We start from the raw sequence: 8,569 nt of genomic DNA on the forward strand, positions 1-8,569 counted from the left end.
ATTATTCTTGCCATGCTCAGCTGATAGTAGAGAGTGTGGCATTAGCAGCATAAACATTGTGATGGATGTGAAAAAATAGCCACTGAACACTGGCCAGCAACTAGGCTCCTTGCATCGGGATCTCTGGAAAGAAGAACTTTAAAAGCCATCAATTCCAGGACCAGACTATCCTCATGTTCTCTTCTGATTTCTCTCTCTTATTTTTTAGCAGTATCAGCAATGGGTTTGTTTTGTTTCTGTTTATTCCTCTGAATATACATATAACTTAGGTTCAGTGTTAATCTCTTTTTTTTTAATAAAAAAAAGACATTTATTCAGTGTCAGGATCAGACAATTACATTTAGCAATCAACAGCATGGCTGCAAAAAAAAAAAAAAAAACCCATCTACATTTAAACCCTTGTTTTCGGAATGCTTTACACTTTCCACAGAACAGAAACTAAAATAACCTGTTATACAGTTGGTCACATATACAGTCCTCGAGTTTTTTGCCCATACACATGAGTATTGTCTAAAACATGTCTTCTTTGTAGCAGCTAGGCCCTGTCACCACTGTGCTTGGCTGAGTTCACAAATCTGTTGTAACCTGTAGCTTCCCTGTCACTTCTCTGGCTCTCCTCTCCTGCTAAGCTTTGTTTCCTGGCAGTTACTAAAACTGTCTGCCACTGCCATAGCTGCTCCTGCTACTTGAACCACCATAGCCACCTTGGTTTCGTGGTTTGGCAAAATATTGACCACCACCACCGTAAGGGCCAGAGCTTCTGCCTCCAAAATTTCCTCCCTTCATGGGTCAAAATTTGAAGACTGATTGTTGTAATTGCCAAAATCACTGTAGCTTCCACCACCTCCAAAGTTGCTTCCATCATTACCAAATCCATTATAACCATCTCCACTGCCTCCATATCCTCCACCGCCACGACTGCCACCAATGCCACCTCGTCCACTGAAGTTTCCTCCTCGACCAAAGTTGTCATTCCCACTGAAACCGCCTCCACGGCCACCACCAAAGTTTCCAGAGCCACTTCGACTTCTCTGGCTGGAAGAGGCACTGGTCATCTCTTGCTTTGACAGGGCTTTCCTCACTTCACAATTGTGACCATTCACAGTATGGTATTTCTGAATAACGATTTTATCTACAGAATCATGGTCATCAAAAGTTACAAAAGCAAAGCCCCTTTTTTTGCCACTGCCTCGGTCAGTCATGATTTCAATCACTTCAATTTTCCCATACTGCTCAAAATAATCTCTTAAGTGATGTTCTTCAGTGTCTTCTTTAATTCCACCAACAAAGATCTTTTTCATAGTTAAGTGGGCACCTGGTCTTTGAGAATCTTCTCTGGAGACAGCCCTCTTGGGTTCCACCACCCTTCCATCCACCTTGTGGGGCCTTGCATTCATGGCTGCATCCACCTCTTCCACAGTTGAGTATGTGACAAAGCCAAAGCCTCTGGAGCGCTTGGTATTTGGGTCTCTCATTACCACAGAGTCCGTGAGCGTCCCCCATTGCTCAGAATGGCTCCTCAGACTTTCATCCGTCGAAGCTCAGCCCCCCGATGAAGAGCTTCCGCAGCTGTTCGGGCTCTTTAGGAGACTCTGACTTCGACATGGCGGCGGTGGGAATAAACTCTTTTGCGATGCTTCCTCGGCAGCGTTCTCCAGCAGAAAGCAGTGTTAATCTCTTTTATAAAATAATATAAATTAATTCAGAAAAAGTGTCTTGATGGAAGGAATGTTTTAGACTTCTGGTTCATTTATACTCATTGGTTTGTTGTTACCTCATTAAGATAGTTAGAAAAACGTGATTGACATTTTTTGAACTTTTGTGCCCTGTACCTAAGCAGAAATGTTTGCTTTGCAAGTGTATAGTTTCACCACATGCCTGTGGGAAGCAAATGGGAGCAAAATGTAGTTGACTTCCCTCAGCCCACACAATTACAAAGAAACAGTTTAACACAAAACTCATCCATAAAGTTTGAATAATTATTTTACCCCATTAAGTAGAAATTCTTTATTTACTACAGAGTACGATTGAAGGTTGTAATGAGCTATAAAATTGATAAGATTAACTTTATGAAGGTCATAAATGTCTGCAAAAAACATCTATTTGGTGGAGAATGCAAGTTGCTATGGAGATTTAACTTTTATGTAAAAGAAAGGTCATATTATAAAATAATTTCTTGAATATAAGTTCAATGACAATTGAACAATGGACAATGAAAAATTTTGACAGACCTTAAGAAAGAAGCTTATGAAGATTAAAATATTCATTTAAATGAGTTGAGATTTTATTTTGAGCCATGGAGAAAAAAACCATGAATTTCTTTTCTTGGTTGTCTAAGAGGTTAACTCTGAAATTTTAGAATATCTGCATGAAAATACGGAAACAAATAACTCCATATCTCTGAGGTGTTACAATTGTTAGATATACTAATAGAGGAGAGCAAAGATGCAATCATTGATGGACATATGATTTAAAAACTGTGTTATGCATAGTTTTAAGGCCACAAGCACAGTGCCTTCTTAGAGAAGGGTGAATTTTTCAAAAAGTCTACTTAAACTAAACCAAATATTTATGTTTAAATCTTCATACTCAAAGAAGGCCTAATTGTCAATTCAGAGACCAAAGATACATGATGTATACAAAGATAAATGATCATGTCCAGTCACAGAATGCTGATATTTACACTATCATGAGAATTGATTATAGGTGACTAATAAAATAAAGCCCAAAATATTAAAAAAAATGTTTGTTTGATGGTATTGTTATAACATTCTATGACATAAATTTATGTGGTTCTATATTTCCTCATATGGATGTTCTTATCTTAATCTTATTATTTTATTACTTATTGTTATTAGATTAAATAAAGTATATTTTAATTCATGGTGACCCTCTGCACAATAGAAAAAAATATATAGTACTTTAAGGTTCTTCTCAAGCAATTTGTCCCTCATGAATATAAACGCAAAGTACCTGAAATCTCACCCTTCTTAATTCTAAGGAGCATTCCAGGTATAGTTTAAAGATTTCTTTTTCTGGTTATACATTTAGCATTTAATGGTATATTCTACATTCTTCTTAAACACCATTATTTAAAACATCAATTCTTCTTTGGTTGTCTTTTATTTTGGGGCCATCACATGTGTATGAGGCAACCATGGCCTGGGTCAATGACACCTTACTCCTCAAAGTGACATTTTTCTTTGCTTAAAGTGTTAGAACTTTAAAGACGTCTTTTGCAACAGATTTGGCAAATGCAATCAGTAACTTGACTTCTTGACTGCTGCTTACAAAGGCACTGATTGTTGATCCAAGTAAAATGAAATACTTGGCAAGGTCAATCTTAGTTCATCGGGATATTGTTTATTAGATAAATTATGAGAAATTGTTTTCTTTATGTTAAGGTGTAATTAAAAATTAACACTGTATGGTCTTTGATCTTCATTAGTAAGTATTCACATTTTCTTCAGCAAGCAAGGTTGTATAATTTTCTTAGGGCAAAAATGTTCATGAGTCTTCTTCAATTGTGATGCTACATCTTCCTCCCATAGTGCAACTTCTCAGCATACAGAAAACAGACTAATATGGCAGCACATTCTTTTGATTTGAAATCACACAGTATGCCCTTGTTTTGTACCAACTACTGTATTTTGGTCTATGTACAGGTTCCACCTGAATACAATTGTTTTAAAATTTCTATTCTTCATGCTGTTATTTATAATTAGTTATTATCCACAGTTAAATGCTTTTGCATACTTAACAAGGTACAAATACACATTCTTCCTATATTCTATGCCTTGAGCTAAGACCCATCTAATAACAGCAATGATATGCCTTGTTCCACTTTAAATGCTGGAAAAATTTTCATTTTCTTCTAAATTTGAGTAACATTCATAGACAGCTTTCTATGTGGGCATATGGATAGCATCCTACACCTGACAGCATTATATCTCAGGATGTATCATGAAGCCAAACCTCAAATGACATTCCATTTAAGAGAGACTGAATTTGCTATCTTTTTTTAATGCATATACTCTGAAAACTCGCTGGAGGGGGCAATGTTAGTTCATGGAGTTCATGACTATACACAATTTGTAACTATGAAATAAATACCTATCCCACATAGGCAAAGATTAAACCATTAGTTTTCAATACTTGATAAAATTTCCTTTACCCAACAAATGTCATCTTTAGCACCTATTACTTAAGATTTTTAAATAAATAAAACTAAAAAACTTCTATGAAACTTGCAGGTCAACTAACATTATCTATGTGTATAATTAATTGTTTATTGGTAGAATAATTTATTTCCTCAATTCAAAAGAAAAGAATGTAAGAAACATATTAAGATATACATATTACTTTATTATTATTATTATTAAATTTTATTAGTTTTAATGAACATTTACAGAGATTTTGAGTTTTCATTCATTCATTGTTACTGTTTTCTCCACCCTCCTCCCCAGTTCATTCTTCTTTCCCCCCTCGAATGTCTGTTTTAATTGTCCAATTGCCACAGTGCTTGTCAAAGCCAGTTCTGATTAATCTTCTTTGTCAGTGTGTCCTTTGCCATTCCCTATCACTCCTCCCTGAGAGATACTTCACCCTGATTCATAAGGAAAAGAGGATGGCGTATTCTCTTAGCTACTTCCTGCTGAAAAAGGGATGCTGTGGGTTTCAGGATGAAGGTCTTCTCTCACTACTCTAAAGTAGAGGACATACAGAAACTTTTAATTCAGTCATGACAGCACTTGAAACGCACTCACAGGCATCTCAGCCTTGAGCTGTGTTGATTTCGGCTGTGTTACAGAAGTTTTCAGTCCTGTCAATTATAATCCCCCACCCCCAGTTGGCCAACAAATCAGGGCAAAAACATTTAGCTCTGGTTCTAATGGTGTAGAAGTCCCAAGGTCTCATCTCACATCAGGTCTCTGGTTCTCCACTGTGGTTACTATGGTTGTTGGTCCTGTAGATCATCTTGTTTGCTCTTTCTCCTGGTGGGGAACATCCTTCTATTCCTGATGCTGGATCCATGCAAATTAATGACAAGTCTAGCCAATCCTCTTATGGATAGTGGGATTAGCCAATCCCCTTGTAGATTAGTGGGACTAGCCAATCCCCTTTTGGATAGGCTAGCACTCCCTATTCACATAGTCCCACTCATCTACATGGGAAAATAAAATGCAATGGCTGGGAAAAGAATTTTTTCATTATAAACTGCACAGATCACCCTTTGACTTTTCTAGCCATTAACTTTCAGATATGAAAAAGTCATTTTCCTCTTACACTATAAAACAGCTATATAACAACATGCTTCTGGAAACTCTACGAACTTTGATAAATGTCGATAGTTATACAACGGCTTCAGGCCTTTTGTCCATAGGGTTACTATGAGTCATGCTCGACTTGAAGGCAAGCAACAGCAAAAACAACAACATATTTGTGAAAACACATAAGCCAAGAACTTCATGCCTCATACTTTCTTCTCCCTATTTAGATAGCCAGTTTCTGATTTGACTACCCTTACCAGTACAGATATATGGATAAGCACAAAAGGGTTGCTGGCTTGAGGAACAGGGGTCATGAGGACCCCTGTCTTTTTAACTTGGCCCCATGTGGGAACTAAAATTGAGTGAAGAAACAGTTGGTCAGTAACACAAGATGAAGCATGGACTTTGGGGTTTGTAGGTGATGCGCATCTGGACCTAGCAACTGATGATTGGAGATAAGCTGACCAGAATCCAAGCAGATGAAGATAAGATGGTGTGTGCTGTGAGCTAATGTTGACTGCTGCAAGCTAATGGTGTGTTTCTTGACTAGACTTTGCTTACAGATGCACATGCTAAAAGTTCTAAATATAATAGAAGTTTCTTCAGAGAAAGGAACATTCTTGGTTCTTCAGAGTACTGGTTTGGTAGGAATGGGCAAATCAGAAATTGGCTATCTAAAATGGAGAGTAATGCATGGGACATTAAGTTGCTGGCTTACATGTTTCATGAATACAGCCCTTATGATTGCAAGGGGAAATTTGATTCCTTTAAGTGTGCATGTGATAGCTAGAAGGGTGTGGTCTTTGTGGTGTCTTTTTTATTAAAAATATCTTTTCTAGCTCATGAATGTTTACTGTTTATTTTGTTGTGAAGTATTTATTATATTAAGTAGAGGATTAGGATGGGATACAAATTTGATCCTCCTAGAAGCTTATATAAGCTCGTGGGACCTAAGGGCTAGTTCTTTTGTGGACATCTGCCTTCTGCTGAGTTTAGAGCACTCACCAGTCTCTACCAAATTGGCCTGCATATCTACAGTCATATTAGTCATTCCCCTGATGGGTCCAAGTTTCTGAGAGTCCTTTCAGTGAATCACCAAAACCAAGGGATATAAAGGAGACAGGGAACTGAACAAAGGAGGGGCTATTGATGTTATAAATCAAGGACTTGTACAGCAAATCAAGGATTTGGGACAGCATTGACTTGGCACTTTTGGAAACTGTTTTTCTCCCAATCTTCCCAGAATAATCACGATTACAATATGTCTATGTTAAATACTATATTACTAAATACTATAATACTATAAATACTATATTAAATACTATCCCACTTTATTTATTTGAAAACTTTAAAATACTTAAAGCTTTACATTCAATTGTTCATATTGAGACTTTGGTAGCTATAGAAAGCCTTTCCAATTGCCTTTTAAAGGAAGCATTTATCACAATAACGTTATATATGAGATGATAGGTTAGTTGGATGGCTATGTTGCAGGATTATCACAGAAGAAGGGAAACTGTAATCACTAGAAGGAATTTTAATTATTTGACATTTATTCTAGCTTCACTTGAAGATCTACCTGTGCTTCCAAATGTAACTAGTATACATTTTATACAGACACTTTATTTTTCAGCTGTACCTGCCAAGACTTCATTAGATCTGAAAATATGGCTTAGATTTGGAAATAAGAATCAAGCTTCATTATATTAATGTCTTATAATTCCATCATTTATATTTACTGTGATATTTATTTGTGTCTATACAAATAACCTTGTGAGATTAATAACATACAGAGTAACATACAAATTAAAGTCACTGTTTTGGGAATTCATTGTAATTTTCCATTTTCAAAAAATCTGAAAACTATTTAAATATTATTTGACCTTATTATTCATGACCAGTGACATTGAAACAGCCTTTTTTTTAAATTATGTGAGGCTTCCTATGTTTTTCATAAACATAGTACTCAAATATCTGATTTACTTACCAATTTGAGACAGCTGAATAATTGACAATGTCTAGGGTAAAAGGTTTGTATGTGTAATTAGAACAGTTTACTTCCTAACTTGATTAGATAACATTTTAAAACATTTATTGAGAAAATGACCAGATAGTTTCCAAAATATAGATGGATATTTTTTAAAAAGAGAGTGTGAGAGTAGCTTTGATATTTATTTTGTCAGAAACATCATCTGCAGAATATTTTCCCCAATACAAGAAATATGTTTGGTTGTTGTTGTTATGTGTCATTGAGTCGCCCGTGACTCATAGTGACCCTATGTACAGCAGCTCTGAAGCCTGCTCCATCCTGAGCCAACCTCAATGACTCCTACACACCTACCCTCATTCTTCCAGGTACTATATAAATCAATCTCATTCAGGGTCTTCCTCTCCTGCACTGTCCCTCCACCCTTTCAAGCAGTACATCTTTCTCCAAAGACTGGTTGGTTCCTCCTGGCCACATGCCCAAAGTATGTGAGACAGAGCTTCAAAATCTTAGCCTCATAGGAGAAACTTGATTTCACTCTTTTCTCGGTGGCCCATGGGTATGTTCAAGACTTATTTCCAGCACCACAACTCAAAGGCATTAATATTTCTTTTATCTTTAGTCATTGCCCAGCTCTCTGATGCATAGTAAGTAATTGTGAAGTCCATGGGCTGGATCAGGTGCACTTTAGTCTCTAGACTGGCATCGTTGTTTCACAGAACTTTTTAAAAAAAAATCAAAGTTTACACTGTAGAAATAGAAATTCTCCTATAGCTACTCCATTTCTTCACAATGATAAGCTATTTTAACATCTTGAATATCTCTCTTTCAGAATTCTATTCATAACTAAATGTATTTTTTAAATAAGAATATATTTTCCTATAGTTTCTTAAGTTTGTTAAAAAAACCCAAAAAACCAAAAACCAAACAAGTTTACTACTTTGTCTCTTCTTCTCACCATATTTATGGCTCTATTAATTTAAAATATTTTATTATATTTTTTATTTTATGGAAATTTCATTAGCAATTTAATTAAGTTATTCTTGATGATTAAATCTTATTTGGTGGCATTTAACTGAAGTCTCTATAGGTTAAGCAAGAAATAGGAAGGTCCATAGAATACCATATGTAATTTCAGGAATTACATATTACAGCTGAAGCAGTCAAGACAGGAGAAAGTTAGAGGGAAGAATCAATAAGCTTTCATCATGCTCTCAAAGAAAGAAATTCTACAGGTCAAACTTTATTATACATTTCTCTCTGAAAAAAGAAACATGATGAGGCAATTCTATTCACTTCTGCTCAGGACGCT

General features: G+C 35.9%; 1 pseudogene; it reads right to left on the bottom strand.

Annotated features, from left to right (window-relative positions):
• Positions 1–648: 648 nt before the first annotated feature.
• Positions 649–1,605, bottom strand: LOC102868584 (annotated as a pseudogene).
• Between the last annotated feature and the right edge of the window lie 6,964 nt (positions 1,606–8,569).

This window comes from Elephantulus edwardii, unplaced genomic scaffold (assembly GCF_000299155.1).
Source record: "Elephantulus edwardii isolate Elephantulus edwardi_28Jun2011 unplaced genomic scaffold, EleEdw1.0 scaffold00183, whole genome shotgun sequence".
NCBI lineage: Eukaryota > Metazoa > Chordata > Mammalia > Macroscelidea > Macroscelididae > Elephantulus > Elephantulus edwardii.